This window comes from Theropithecus gelada, chromosome 13, assembly GCF_003255815.1.
Source record: "Theropithecus gelada isolate Dixy chromosome 13, Tgel_1.0, whole genome shotgun sequence".
NCBI classification, from domain to species: Eukaryota; Metazoa; Chordata; class Mammalia; order Primates; family Cercopithecidae; genus Theropithecus; species Theropithecus gelada.
In genome coordinates, this window is record NC_037681.1 from 103,926,071 (window position 1) to 103,943,210 (window position 17,140).

Consider the following 17,140-nt stretch of genomic DNA (forward strand, 5'->3'; position numbering starts at 1 on the left):
CACTGTCTTCTACAAGAGTTGAACTAAATTACATTCCCACCAACACTGTAAAAGCATTCCTGTTTCTCTGTAGCCTCACCAGCATCTGCTGTTTCCAATTTTTTAGTAATTGTCATTCTGAACATGAGATGGTATTTCACTGTGGTTTTGATTTGCATTTCTCTAATGGTCAGTGATGTTGAGTTTTTTTTCATATGTTTGTTGGCTGCATATATGTCTTCTTTTTAGAAATGTCTGTTCATGTCCTTTGCTGACTTTTTAATAGGGTTGTTGTTTCTTGTAACTATGTTTGAGTTCCTTGTAGACTCTGGATATTAGATCTTTGTCAGATGAAGAGATTGTAAAAATTTTCTCCCATTGTGTAGGTGGTCTGTTCACTCTGATGATACTTTCTTTTGCTGTGTAGAAGCTCTTTAGTTTAATTAGATCCCATTTGTCAATTTTTGCCTTTGTTGCAATTTCTTTTGATGTTTTCATCATGAAATCTTTGCCTGTGACTATGTCCTGAATGGTAGTACCTAGATTTTCTTCTAAGATTTTTATAGTTTTGGGTTTTACATTTTAAGCATTTAATCTATCTTGAGTTAATTTTTGTCTAAGATGAAAGGAAGGGGTCCGGTTTCAATTTTCTCCATGTGGCTAGCCAGTTCTCCCAGCACCAATGATTAAACAAGGAATTCTTTACCCATTGCTTGTTTTTGTCAGGTTTGTCAAAGATCAGATGGTTGTAAGTGTGTAGTCTTTTTTCTAAGTTCTCTATACTGTTCCATTGGTCTATTTATCTGTTTTTGTAACAGTACCATGCTATTTTTTTTGTTGTTACTATAGCCTTATATTATAGTTTGAAGTCAGATAGGGTGATGCCTCCAGGTTTGATCTTTTTAAGTAGGATTGTATTGAATATATGGGCTCTTTTTAGGTTTCATATGAATTTTAAAATAGTTTTTTTCTAGTTCTGTGAAGAATGTAGATGGTAATTTAATGGGAATATCATTGAATCTATAAATTACTTGGGGCAGGATGGCCATTTTCGTGATACTGATTCTTCCTATCCATGAGCATGGAATGTTTTTTCATTTGTTTGTATCATCTATGATTTCCTTGAGCAGTTGTTTTGTAGTTTTCCTTGAGTCAGTCCTTAACTTCCCTTGTTAGCTATATTCCTAGATATTTTATTCTCTTCGTAGCAATTGTGAATGGGAGTTCATTCATGATTTGGCTCTGTTTGCCTGTGGTTGATTTTACAGGAATCATGTTAATTTTGTATCCTGAGACGTATCAGAAGTTGCTTAGCAGCTTAAGTAGCTTTTGGGCTGAGACAGGGTTTTTTTTTAGATATAGCATCATTTCATCTGCAAACAGAGACAATTTGACTTCCTCTCTTCTTACTTGAATGCCCATTATTTCTTTCTCTTGCTTGATTGCCCTGGCTAGAACTTCCAACACGATGTTGAATAGGAGTGGTGAAAGAGGGCATCCTTGTCTTACAGCAGTTTTCAAGGTGAATGCTTCCAGCTTTTGCCCATTCAGTATGATATTGGCTGTGGGACTGTCATAAATAGCTCTTATTATTATTATATTTTGAGGTATGTTCCATGAATACCTAGTTTATTGAGAGTTTTTAACCTGAAGGGATATTGAATTTTATTGAAGGCCTTTTCTGCATCTATTGAGATAATCATGTGTTTTTTATCTTTAGTTATGTTTATGTGATGAATTACATTTATAGATTTGTGTATGTTGAACCAGCCTTGCATCCCAGGGATGATGCTAACTTGACCATGGTGGATAAGCTTTTTGATATGCTGCTAGTATTTTATTGAAGATTTTTGCATCTGTGTTCATTAGGGATATTGACACGAAGTTTTCTTATTTTGATGTATTTCAGCCAGGTTTTGGTATCAGGATGATTATGGAATAGTAAAATGAGTCCCTCCTTTTAAACTGTTTGGAATAGTTTTAGAAGAAATGGTACCAGCACTTCTTTGTAGAAATCAGCTGGTAGGAATCAACTGTAAATCTTTCTGGTCCTGGGCTTTTTTTGGTTGATAGTCTATTCATTACTGCCTCAATTTCAGAACTTGTTATTTTTTTATTCAGAGATCCAGCTTCTTCCTGGTTCAGACTTGGGAGAGTATATGTGTCCAGGAATTTATCCATTTTTTTTCTAGATTTTCTAGTTTATATGAATAGAGGTGTTTATAGTATTCTCTGATGGTAGTTTGTATTTCTGTGGGGTCAGTGGTGATATCTCTCTTACCATCTTATATTGTGTCTATTTCATTCTTCTCTCCTTTCTTCTTTATTAGTGTAGCTACTGGCCTATCTATTCTATTATTTTTTTCAAAAAACAGCCCCTGGATTCATTAGTTTTTTGAAGAGTTTTTCATATCTCTGTCTTCTTCCATTCCACTCTTATATAGGTTATTCCTTGTATTCTGCTAGCTTTGAGGTTTGTTTGCTCTTGTTTCTCTAGTTCTTTCAGTTGTGATGTTAAGATGTTGATTTGTGATATTTCTAGCTTATTGATGTGGGCTATTAGTGGCATAAAACTTTCTTTTAATACTTCTTTAGCTGCATCCCATAGATTCTGAATATATTGTCTCTCTGTTCTCATTAGTTTCAAAGAACTTTTTGATTTATGTCTTAATTTCATTATTTACCCTGGAGTCATTCAGGGGCAGGTTGTTCATTTTCCATGTAGTAGTATGGTTTTGAGTGAATTTCTTAATCTTGAGTTCTAATTTGATTGTACTGTGTCTGAGAGACTGTTATGATGTCACTTGTTTTGCATTTGCTGAGGAGTATTTTACTTGCGATTATGTGATCAATTTTAGAGTTGGTGCCATGTGGCACTGAGAATAATGTATAGTCTGTTGTATTATGGTGGAGAGTTCTTTCTTCATTCAGGGCTGGGTTCAGGTTCTGAATATCTTTGTTAATTATCTGTCTCAATGATCTGTCTAATATTGACAGTAGGGTGTTAAAGTCTCCCTCTATTGTTATGTGAGGGTCTAAGTCCCTTTGTAGGTTTGTAAGAATTCACTTTGTGAATCTGGGTGCTCCTGTATTCAGTGCATATATATTTAGGAGAGTTAGCTCTTCTTATTGAATTGAACCCTTTACCATTATGTAGTGACCTTTTTTTTTTTTTTTTTTTTTATCTCTGTTGGTTTAAAGTCTATTTTCTCAGAAACTAGGATTCCAACCCTTTCTTTTTTTCTGCTTTCCATTTCCTTGGTAAATTTTCCTCCATACCTTTATTTTGAGTCTATGTATGTCTTTGCATGTGAAATGAGTCTCTTGAATACAGCATACCAATGGTTCCTGACTTATCCAGGTTGCCATTTTGTGTTTTTTAATTGGGGCATTTTGACCATTTACATTTAATGTTAATATTTTTATGTGTGAATTTAATACTGTCATCATGATGTTAGCTGGATATTCTGCAGATTTCTTAATGTAGTTGTTTCATAGTGTCATTGGTCTGTGTACTTTAGTGTGTTTTTGTAGTGGCTGATAATGATTTTTCTTTTCCATATTTAGTGCTTTCTTCAGGGCCTCTTGGAAGGTAGGCCCAGTGGTTTCAAATTCCCTCAGCATTTGTTCTTCTGTAAAGGATTTTATTTCTCCTTCACTTATGAAGCTTAGTTTGGCCAGATATGAAATTACGGTTTGGAAATTATTTTAATTAAGAATTTTTACTGATTTTTAAGTTGGGTTATTTGTCTTTTTTATTTTAAGTTGAAAGTTTTAAAAATATATTCTGAATTTAAGGCTAATGAGATACATAATTTATATTTTTTTCCAATTCAGTGGATTGCCTCTTCACTAGCTTGATAATATCTTTTGAATCAAAAAAGTTTTGAATTTTGATTAAATCTACTTTATATGTATTTTCAGTTTGGTCACTTGTAGTTTATATGTCCTATCTTAAAAGTATTGTCAAATCTTAGGTCATAAAGATTTATCCAATTGTTTCACTAAATTTTATAATTTGATCTTTTACATTTAGGTCTTTGATTAATTTTGTGCTAATTTTTAGTATGATGTAAAGCAGACATGCATAGCATTTTTTTTTCATGCAGATATCCAGTTGCTTTGGCACTTTAGTCGAAAAGACTCTCCTTTCCCCACTGAATGATCTTGGCACCCTTTCTGAAAATCAGTTCACCACTGATATATGAGTTTATGTCTGAACTCTCAATTTGATTCCATTGATCTATACATCTATCTTTATGGCAGTATACCACATTTTCTTGATTACTATTGATTTGTAGTAAGTATTGGAATTGAGAAGGTATTCCATATTTGTTCTTCCATTACACATTTTAAAATCTTCTGGATTGCTGAAGTTTCCATATGAATTTTAGAATTGAGTCTTACATTTTTTCAAACAAGCTAACTGGAATTCTAATTGGGATTGAGTTGAATCTGTTAATTATTTTGTATATTATAGCCATCTTAACAATCTTAATAATATTACATCTTCCAGTTCCTAAATGTGGGATATCTTTCCATCTATTTAGATCTTATTTAATTTATTTCAACAGTAGTTTCCGGTTTTCAGCACATAAATTTTGCACATATTGTCTTTTAAAATTTGTTCTTTATGATTTTATAAACTTGATGCTGTTTTAAATAAAATTGTTTTTTAATTTTATTTTTAAATTGTTTATTGAAAGTGTACAGAATTACAACTAACTTAAATATATTGACTACATATCCTGCAACCTCATTGAATTTGTTTATTAATTTTAATTTCTTTTTCTATGCAGACACTTTTTGGTTTAGTTAAGTGCCACTTGTTGATTTTTGGTTTTGTTGCAATTGGCTTTGAGGACTGAGCTATAAATTTTTGGCCAAGGCTGATATTCAGGTGGATATCTCTTAGGTTTTCTTCTAGGATTATTATAGTTTAGGTCTATATCTATGTCTTTAATCCATCTTAAGTTTATTTTTGTATATGGTGATAGGTAGGGATAGTTTCAATCTTCTGCATATGAATAATACATTATCCTAGCACCATTTGTTCATAGGGAGTCCTTTCCCCATTCCCTTTTTTGATCAACTTTTTTAAAGATCACCTGGTTGGTGTTTAGCTTTATTTTTGGCTTCTCTATTCTGTTCCTTTGATCTGTGTGTCTGTTTTTTACAGTAGCATGCTGTTTTGATTACTGTAGCCATGTAGTATAGTTCCTTCAATATGGCTATATCATCATTCAACTCTTGGATTGTTTTTCTGGTTTCCTGGGACTGGATCTCAACTTTCTCTTCAAATTCTTTGAGCTTATTTGCCATCCAGATTCTGAATTCTCTGTCATTTCAGAAATTTTAATCTGTCTAGGATTTATTTCTGGGGAGCTTGCATGATCCTTCTAAGGTAAGGAAACACTCTGACTTTTTGAATTACTGGAGTTCTAAAGATAATTTCTTCCTAACTGAGAGAGCTAGTGTTTATTTTTATTTTTGAAATTGTTATAATTTGGATGGTGCTTTATGTTTTTATTTTAATTTTTTTCCCTGGAGGATTTGACTATGGTGTATGTTATGTACAGTCAGTTGGTTTCATTTTTGGGTACCTTCAGAAGGACAAGTTTTGGTATGCCTTCCTTAGCCAGGGGCAGTTTCCCTCAATGGTTTTCACAGGTCTTGTGTGTTGAAGGAATTTAATTTAGTTTGGTAGTATAATTTAGTTTGCCATCCAGTAGATGGTGTTTAAGAGTAAGGGCCAACAGATAGGCCCTTAGCTGCACCTCTTTTGTATTTCAGTGTGTTTGCAGCAGTGCTCTGGAGAATGAAGGTGAGTGGGAGGTGAGAGATGACTTTCTCACAAAGACCATTTTTGGGCTTTGGGGGAGTATGCTTTTCAATTACTGGTACTGTTCCTGCATTTCCTTAGCCTGAATGGGGCTTTGGCAGGCTGCACTTGCCCTTCCCTTAAGGTCAATCAGAGCTAAAGGTTAGGTCACCAAGAGACCTACAATTCCCTGGGGATCCCTGGACCTCTGAGCTTGGCAATGTCAGAGTTGTGGAGTATATCCACAGGTGGTCTGGTAATGCAGTGGTTTGGAGAGGAGAATCCCCAGGCAGGACATTGATGAAATGGTTGTGCAGCTAGTGTGGTGTCCACAGCCCGGGATTTTTAGCCCAGATGATAGCTGTGGGGCCCAACCAGCTCACACTCCCCTGACCAGGTCTCCCTCCATTGTCTGCCATGAGAGCAGCCCTGACCATCTAGACTTGTCCCAACACTTCTGTGCTCTGAACACTGGACTGTTCCAGGAGTTTGTACTGCTGAGCTCCCTGGGGCAGAAGATGTAGCTGGCTAACAGATCAAGCTACAGGCCAAGACTGGCACCCTTCCTGTACCAATCTTGCTGAGGGGGTGATGCCCAGTTTCCATCCTGGCATATGAACCCATACCACAAGATTTTCAGTGTTCTGAGAGCAGGGGCTTCTTCCTCACTGAAGCTCAGGACACAGATTTTAGCTCCTTACCCCTAGGGAGTGTGCTGGAACTCCGCAGGGTTGAGACTGGGGCTGCTGTTCGGTCCTCTGGCCCCTCAAGGTTGAACACCATCTGTGCTGGTGGGCAGTGTAGGGAGTCACTGGCAAAAGTCAGGCTGGACAGTGAAGATTTTGTTGTGGGCACCCTCCTGTGGGAGCAGCCAGGCAGGCAGTCTTGGGAGAAGCTGGCAAACAGGGGAGCTTATAGATCAGATGTGCTCTAGTCCCATCCAAAAAGCATCCCTGCTCCTTTTTGACCTGGCAGTCAGCAGAAGCTACAGACACTCTGAGCAAGATGGACAGCATTGGAGGATGTGCTCCTATGGTCTCTTTTGTTCTGCAGTTACACTGGTGCACTGCAAAACCTTCTGGGCTCCATGCAGTTTCAAGCTCTACCTCTTCCTGCTCTCCAGCCAGTTCCCCTTTCTAATTCAAATGTCTATGTGGGGTAGGGAGAGCTGGGGGTGGTTGCAGGATCTGGTTAGCTCGGAGTCCAGAGATACAGAGATCCGAGGCTGTAATGTTGTGTCCTGGAGTTCCCTTACTCTTGCCTTCCTTAGGATCTGCTCAGTACAAGGAGCTAGTTGTGCTTGGTGACTCTGTGCAGGCTTTCCAGCTTCCTACCTCTTCAACCTCAGTGTCTGCATCATCTCTCTCTTGACTTTCAGTGTTTTCTCACAAAAGATCTGTTCAAAGTTCATGCTTTACTCAGTATTTTGGTTTCTCTTGGTGGGAGGAGCATTTCCCATCCTGAGTATATTTGGCCATTTTACTTTTTCACCCTGTATATGTATTTGAATTACTAGCTCTTTTTGAAATTTTTTTTTATATATTCACAATAAACAGTGGCCTGCGTTTTTCTTTTCCTTGTGACTTGTTTGGTTTTGTTATCAGGGTATAATGACCTCTTAACATAAAATGGTGAAGCAATTTCTTTTTTTGTTCCATTTTGTGGAAGCATTTGTGGAGAATTGCTATTATTTCTTCATTAAGGGTTTAGTGGAATTCATCAGTGAACACATATGTCCTTGAACTTCCTTTCATGAGAGTTTCTATTAGTTTGATTTTGCTTTTCACGAATTCAATTTATTTAGTTGTTATGGGGCTATTCTGACTTTTTATTTGTTTTTGAGTTAATTTAAGTAGTTTGAGTCCCTTTCTAGGGAGTTTTCTATTTCATCTAAGTCGTCTACTTTTTTTTTTTTTTTTTTTTTTTTTTTGAGATGGGAGTCTTGCTCTGTCACCCAGGCTGGAGTGCAATGGCACGATCTCTGCTCACTGCAACCTCTGCCTCCTGCGTTCAAGCCTCACCTCCTAAGTAGCTGGGATTACAGGCACCTGCCACCACGGCAGTTTTGTGTTTTTAGTAGGGACAAGGTTTCACCATGTTGGCCAGGTTGGTCTTGAACTCCTGACTTGGTGATCCACCTGTCTTGGCCTCCCAAAGTGCTGGGATTACAGTTGTGAGCCAGCTTAACCCATCAGTTGTCTACTTTTTTGACATACAATTGTTCATTGTAGATCTTTACAATACCTTTTTGTTTCTGTAAGATCAGGAGAAATCACCTTCTTTTATTTCTGATACTATCAGTATAAACTTTTCTCTATTTTTGTTGGTTAATCTAGTTTAAAATGTATTAATTTTGATGATCTTTTCAAAAACCAGATTTTGTTTGTATTTATATTCTCTATATTTTAATTTTCTATTGTAATTTTTTCTCAAATCAATATTATTTTCATCTGTTTTATTTGTGTTTACTTTGTTCTTCCTTTTCTGATTTTTTTAAGGTGAGAGGTTAGATTGTTGATGAGAAATCTTTTTAAAATATACTTGTTTATTATAAAGTTAACAAGTATATTTATATATGCTATAAATTTCCATATAAGCATTGCTCTACCTGCCTCTTATATGCTTTGATACACTATGTTTTCACTTTCTTTCAAATCTAAGCATATTATGCCCCATGTGATTTTTAATTTTTTATCTCTTGATTATTTAGTAGTATATGATTTTATTTTCATATACGCACAAATATATAAACAATATATTCTATATTTGTATAGAATAAACCATATATATTTCTAGGGCACATGTGAAGCTGGGAAATTCTTCTCCCACCAAGAGAAACCAAAATACTGAGTAAAGCATGAAATTTGAACAGATCTTTTGTGGGAAAACACTGAAAGTCAGGGGAGAGATGATGTAGACACTGAGGTTGAAGAGGGAGGATGCTGGGAAGCCCTAACAGAGTCACCAAACATGGGTCTAGCTCCTAGTTCTGAACAGGTCCTAAGGAAGGGATGAGTGAATATATGTATTTGTGAATGTGAATTCACAAATATATGAAAATAAAACAATACACTCCTATATGATAACATATTTTTAAATATTTGTGAATTTTTCAAATTACTTTTTGTTGTAGATTTCTCATGTCATTTCATTGTGGTCAGGCAATATTCTTTGTTTTATTTTCCATTAATAATATATGGTCTATCCTGAATAATGGTCTATGTGAAAATCAGAAGAATAAGAGTCCACACGGAACTCTTGTTGGGTGGAGTGTTCTATGAATGTCTGATAGTTCCAGCTGGTTTATAGGGCAGGTCAAGTCTTCTATTTTCTTGCTTGGTTTTCTCTCTAGTATTTCATCTATCATTGAAAGTGAACTATTTAAGTGTACAACTCTTATTGCTGAATTGTCTTGTTTTTCATTTCTGTCAGTTTTTGCTTCATGTATTTTGGCAGTATATTGATAAGTTTATATATCTTTATGATTGCTATGCCTTCCTAATTAATTGACTCTTTTATTGTTATAATTTGTTCCTCCTTATCTCTAGTAACATTTTTTCTTACTTTGAAATTGATTTGTTTCTGATATTATATAGTTATTCCAACTTTATTATGGTTGCTGTTTGTATAAATTCTCCATTCTGTTAGTTGGATCTAATTATATATTTGAAACTAAAGTGTGTGTCATGTGAACAACATATTTGTTTGTGTTTTAAAAATTACTATGTCTGGCCAGGTGTGGTGGCTCACACCTGTAATCCCAGCACTTTGGGAGGCCGAGGAGGGTGGATCACGAGGTCAGGAGATTGAGACCATCCTGGCGAACACGGTGAAACCCCGTCTCTACTAAAAATACAAAAAAATTAGCCGGGCGTGGTGGCGGGCGCCTGTAGTCCCAGCTACTCGGGAGGCTGAGGCAAAAGAATGGCGTGAACCCGGGAGGCGGAGCTTTCAGTGAGCCGAGATCGCGCCACTGCATTCCCGCCTGGGCGACAGAGCGAGATTCCACCTAAAAAAAAAAAAAATTACTATGTCATATAATAATATTCATATAATGTTATGCTGCCTTTCTACTGTGTCTTTAATCCATATCCATATTTATATTTAATGCTATTATTGAGAGTTGAATTTATGTGTGACATTTTGCTTTTTGTTTCCTATGAACATCCTGCCTTGTTTTGTTCATTTATTTTCCTTACTTTTCCACTAAGTGAATATTTTCTAATAAATATTTTAGTGTAATTTATGTTTTTTACTATATATTTATATTTTTCCTTAGTGATTGCTCTAATAATTAACATGTCAGAATATATCATAGAACTTATCACAATCTACTTCAGATGCTTACTAATTTAATGTAGTCTTACACAGCACTATTCTCTCTCTCCTTTTGTGGATCCACTGTTATGCACATTATATACATGTATCTAAATTAAAATTTATATATATTCAAATTAAAACGAATGCAGCAATCACTTTGTAATGATGGTTTTTGTTTTGTTAGCGTACGCTTCCTGGAAGAAGAGGACTTTTTATGTCTTTTATTATTAAACAGGTAGAAGAATTGGCCAGTTAGAAGGAAAGCTTGGAGACCAGGATGCTAAAAAAAAAAAAGTTTAAGGGATTAGCATAGAAAAATGGGCACATTTCACAATGAATATGGCCTTATTCCTGCAAAGAATTGTTATACGTGCTTAAATTCTAGCGAGGTTTCCTATTGCTGTGTTTTCAACCTCCACTTTAAGGTCAGTAAAGACATTTCCTTACACTTGGCAAAGCTTGATTCCATTAGAGGTGACTATGAATATTTTCACAGAACAGACCCACTCACAGATACCTGTTAATAATTATTCTTAAAGTACCAGTCAAGTTCTGTATCACTATAGTGGATTCTGTACCATTACTTTAAATTGGCCCAACTAGTAGTTTCTCAAATGTGAGAAATTATAAACTTAGAAAACTATGTTAATAGGTTTCCAGGGGTTTATGAACACCAACTTGGGAAAATTGCATTAAAATTTTAAAAGTTTCCCTTTAAATGATTTTGACCAGAAAGATTCCTAAATCTGAAAGCAAATGGAGTCAATGAAATTAGGGTGAAACTTAAACTGTGTTGATACAAATTATTTAGAATACTGTATCCTTACAATTTATTGAAATGTTAATTCCCAATTTAAAAATTCTTAGGGTGAAATTGCTCAACTGAAAGCTATATATACTAATTACCAAAATTCCTTATATATTAATTTATGATTCAGTGGCTTATGATGGTGTTCTTAAAATGCTTAAAAGTCACTTGCCAGTTGTAGTCATCTTTATTCATTAGATAGATATGGTGCTTTAAAGCTTGATTAGTTATCATGACAAATTTGGCAGTAAAGACAGGTGCTCACTTCAAAAGGCACCTGGAGTTTTAGTAGTGCTTTGACCTGGTTCCACTGGATTAGTTTTTGATGGATTCCAATAGCATCTGACTTAACCACAGCAACTCTTCAAATTTGCTAGCACCTCACTTGATTCATTATTGATCAACTTACTTATCTCTTAGCCTTCAAAACTCAAGTCATCTTTGCTTCACTCACCATATCACTTGTCTTGGTTCAATAACCTCTGATGTTTCCAAAGTGGTTTACAGTCACTTCTTTAACTACATAAATAATCTCATATATTTAGAAGATTTAAATTTACCATGTGTGCTTGGTACTCTTTATTTCTTAACCATATTTGATCTCTTAAAATTATTCAGTAAATGGTTTCATTAACATTACCTTTCTCTAGTGAGAACTTATGAAGTTTGGATATGTTATAAACTAGGCACTTATTATTATTTTATTTTTTCATTCTTCAACAAAATATTGCCCAGAAAATGAAGTATATTAGTATAAAAGAATAATATATAATCAGTTTAAAAAGATAGTATGTACAAATGTGTTAGATATAAGCACAGTATGTTTCTGTATTTTGTGAATTTCATTTCTTTTCTTTCAGACACCTGATCTGATCACAAATGAACACATACATACCCACACACACACAGACACAAACACACACACACACAGACACACAGACACACACACACACACACACACAGAATTACCCCCAAGAACACAATGAGATCTCTGGCAGCTCTTACAGCTACGAGAATGGTGAAGCCTTTTCTTTTTTTTTTTTTTTTTTTTTGCTTATACATATTGCAACCTTTAGAAAAAATATTTTCTAGCACATAATAATCTATTTAATTTGGGCTTATGCTAGGCAGAGCTAAAAATTGTAACTCCAGCCATGCTGTTTTTATATTGCATTCTCTCTATAGTGCTCTATCAACACTAAAGACTTCACATATTGAAGGAATAGAACGCCTCGTAACACCAGCAGTCTTTCACTCAGCTTCAGTATACATGCTTCAGTTTCATCCAGGCTTCTCTCATTTTCCTTTCTCTGAATTATAGGGTTTTTATCTTTATGTTTTCTTATGACATCTAATATAAAATAGCTTTATAACCTCTACCCATTTGATATTTTCTTGTGTCAATACTCAGAAGTAATTTATCACTGTCTTGTGTCTTCAGAGTGCATTGTTTATATTTTTATTTATTTTTAGTTATGTATTTATTTATTTATTATATTTATTTTATTTGTTTTTATATAAAAGTACTTTAACGAAGCACTACATTGGGTTTTAAACTACAGTTAAATATTTTTTAACAAATATGTATTCAACACTAGGTACAAAACACTCTGTTAGACATTTTTAATATTAGCATTGAAAATTTCAGATAACTTATTTTTTATTGATGTATCAAGCATAAATACAAAGATGACAAAGTGGAGTCAAGAAAGTACAATGATGGAAATTATCATGTAGTGGGGTTTAAAAGAGAGGCAAATTATTTCCAATGTTAGTATTTGAAAAGTAATCCATGGTCCAGATGATGTTTGATAGGTTTTGGAGAATAATGAAAAACAAAGCTGGTGAGGGAGAAGCCAAAATAGTTGTAATCTCTAAAAAGTTTCAAACATACAAAAAAAAGCACACATTTACAAATAGATAAACTATTGAACATTTATTGAATGGTTAAAATTATTTTACTTCAAATTTGCCTGGAGCATAAAATAATTTACAAGTAACTCTATCTGCCAGTAAATTTTATCCAGTATATCTGCAAAATGCTGAAACAGAGTTATAGAAAGTATTTATCTAGTGAAAGAGATTACAATGCTTAAGTCTATTTTCAACCTTTATAGACATTTAAGTAACAGTGAAATGTGTGTTTGATTATAGATAAAATATAAAGTATAGTAGCTGAAATATTTGGTGGATTCAGCTTATAGCATAACAAAATATCCAACCTTGTTGGCAAATGAAATTTTACCATAGTACTTCTATACACCATTATTCTATTGAAGCAAAACATAATCTGGATCTAAGTGTACGTTGCAAATTTCATTTACTACAGCTTAATCCCTGAATGTGAAATATGTCATTAAATTTTGATAAAAAAAATTAATGGAATGCTTTTAATTACATTCCATAAAAGCTGCTTAAAAGTTTATGTATGTGTTTTTATATATATGTGTGTATGTATATATAGATATAATTATTCAGAGGACACATATATAAATACACAAAATATCACCCCTGAATTTGAAAAGAAAATATTTTAAAGAGCAAAGTAACATAGTAATACAGTGAGTAGAAAAGTATAAATTATATGTGAAGTATTAAGACTACCTCTTCTATCTTGTCAACTCACCCATAACTTGTGTTTTCTTTCACGTTATTCTTGTGATCTTCATTAATGGCATAGTTATTTTTAAAAAGTTCCTTAATTGCCAAGTTTTTAAATGTGATGTTTTCTAAATGTATAACTATATTTCAATGGTTAGCTTCTACTCGTTCTCTAATTTTAGGGAATTTTTACATGAACATCCTATTAGGCAAAAGTCATTTGTACATTTCCTTTATTTTGACAATTGTCACAGCTGCATATGAATATTGATGTGGTCAAGAAATTAATTGTTGTAACATCTACCAAGTATCTATGAAAGCAGGGCTCTATCTGTACAGTCCCTGGTAAATAGTAAGTGCTTGATGAATGTTTGTCAAAAAGATCAATAAATGAATACAAATTGTAAAGATATTTCAAAAGTCACAAATATATTTAAAAGGTGTAGTCTCTCATGGAATAACAAAATGATTCAACAGCATCCTCCTCATTGCCTAAATTTTCTCAATAATCATTACTTTTCATCATTTGGCATGTTGATTAGTCAACCCCATATTGTTGAACTTCCCACCTTTCTTCATTACATTTTTAAAATATTACAATATCCTTAGAATTTTATCTTCTTCTAGGTGTTCCTTTCTTTTCTGCTTTGCTTAAATAAGTTCCTATTTTTTCCAAAAGAGTACATCCTGTAAGAATGGTGTCCAGAGGTCAGTGGTCAGACTTTTTTTATCATCCTCCCTTAAAGGAAATAATATTAAATTAAGATTAGCCTAAAATTGCCTTCTTATAACTTAGGTCTAAAGGTTACTCCATACATAGTAAACTGTAACCTAACTGTATGTGTAAACAGACTGTTACCTACTCTTGTAACTAATAGCCAAGGAAGATGGAGCAAGATGGCAAATAGAATCCTCCAGCAATTATCTCCCTTCAGGAACGCCAAATCGAAGGATAGTGAACGCTATCCACACAACAAAACACCTTCTTACGAACCAAAATCAGGAGAGTGATTACAATATCTGTTTTTAACATCATAACAATAAATGAGATACTAACAAGAGTAAGAAAGACAATCTTGCATTGCCTACACACACACACACACACACACACACACACACACACCCCTCTGACTTCAGACCTCTGCAGCATGCAGAGAGAGAATTTGTGTGCATGGGAGAGGGAGAACAAAGGGATTGCAAAAATGCATTAGATCTCAGTTCTGACCTGTCACAGGCAAACACAACACAGGATAGAATTCAACCAGTGCCCACAGAGAAAGCATTTAGAGCAGCCTCAACCAGAGAGAAATCATTCACCTCACTTGAGTTCTGACCAGCCCCACCAACAGCAGACAAAAGAGTTGAACAGGCCCGGTGCGGTGGCTCACGCCTGTAATCTCAGCACTTTGCAAGGCCGAGGCTGGCGGATCACGAGGTCAGGAAATCGAGACTATCCTGGCTAACACGGTGAAACCCCGTCTCTACTAAAAATACAAAAAAGAAAAAAACATTAGCGGGGCGTGGTGGTGGGCGCCTGTAGTCCCAGCTACTCGGGAGCCTGAGGCAGGAGAAAGGCGTGAACCCGGGAGGCGGAGCTTGTAGTGAACTGAGAGCTCGCCACTGCACTCCAGCCTGGGCGACAGAGCGAGACTCCGTCTCAAAAAAAAAAAAAAAGAGTTGAATACATTTGAAAGGCAGTGTAGACCACAAAGGCTGTAGTCCTTGGGGATCTCCTGGTGCTGTGCTGGGCTTAGAGTGAGTGGACTTAGGGTACATGCGACCCAGCAACACATCACCTGGGGCAGCCAAGGGAGTGTTTATATCACTGCTCCACCAATTCAAGACATTGCAGCTTGGGTACAGACTCCTTTTGCTTGTAGAAAGAAGGCAGAAGAGGAAACAGGGCTTTGTCTTGCAACTTGAATATCAGCTTAACTACAGTAAAATAAAATGCAAAGCAGAGTCCTAAAGACTCCAATTCTAGGACTAAGCTCCTGAATGACATTTCTAGACTCACTCTGGATCAGAAGAGAACACACTCCCCTTAAGGAAAGAACCCAGTCCTGGCAGCATTTACCACCTGCTGACTAAAGAGCCCTTGGGCCTTGAATAAACATCAGTGGTAGAAAGGCATTAGTTGCCACGGGCCTGGGACAAGACACAGCACTGTGCTGGCCTCAGGTGTGAGCCACTAGAGAAGTGCTGGCGTTGCCCCTCCAGCAAGTGCAGGCAACCCAACACAGAGACAGAGAGATCCAATTTTTGGTGAGGGAAGACAATAAGAGACTGCCAGGTATTTGAGGGAATTTTTCTGGATATAACCCATGTCAACCTAGGTGGTACATCTGCAGTTCTAAAAGACTCAGTGTTGCTAGGCGTGAGATGCCCTCTAGCACAGATACAGGTACAGTGATCAAAAACTTAGATCACAATACTCAATTCATTTTGAATATCTGGAAAGCATTCTCAGAAAGGAAGGGTACAAACAAGCCCAAATTGCAAAGAATAAAATAAATACATAACTCTTTAACGCCGAAACGTTGGCAAACATCCACAAGAATCAAGAACATCCAAGAAAATACGACTTTCACCAAGTGAACTAAAAAAGACACTAGTAACCAGTCTCAGAGTGACAGAGACATGACATCTTTCAGACAAGGAATTCAAAATAGTGGTTTTGAGAAAGCTGAATGAGCAACAAGATAATACAGAGAAGAAATTCAGAATTCTTTCAGATAAATTTAACAAAGAGATTAAAATAACAACAACAACAACAAAGCAGAAATTCTGAAGCCGAAAAATGCAATTGGCAAACTGAAGAATGCATCAGAGTCTCACAATATCAGAATTGGCCAAGTAGAGAAAACAATTAGTGAGCGAGAGGAGAAAACAATTACAGGCTGTATAAAAACATAGAGGAGAAAAAAAAGAATTTAAAAATGAAGCATTCCTGTAAGGTCTAGAAAATAGCCTCAAAAAGGCTAATCTAAAAATTATCTTCACCACAGTTATTGAACATAGTACTGGAAGTCCTAGCTAGAGAAATGAGATAAAAGAAAGATATAAAGGGCATTCAAATGGATATGAAGAAGTTGAATTATCTGTTAACACAAGATGTAATCTTATATTTACAAAATCCTAAAGACTCTTCCAAAAAACTATTAGAGCTAATAAAGTTGCAGGATACAAAATCAACATACAAAAATCAGTAGCATTTCTACATGCTCACAGTGAACAATCTGGAAAAGAAATTAAGAAAGCAATTCTATTCACAATTGCTACAAATGAAATATATAGGAATAAACTTAACAAAAGAAGTGAAAGATCTCGAAATCTGTGTTTAGATAAAAACTAAATAAAATATTAAATAACTATAAAACTTTAAAAATACAATAATTAAATAACAATAAAAACTAAAGAACATTAACATTTATGAGAAAAAGCGAAGAGGACACAAAAAGTGAAAAGATTTTCCATGTTCATGAATTGGAAGAATAGATATTGTTAAAATGTCCATACTACCCAAAGCAATATACAGATGCGATGTATTCCCTTTCAAAATACAAATGACATTCTTCACAGAAATATAAAATGTAGCCCTAAAATTTATA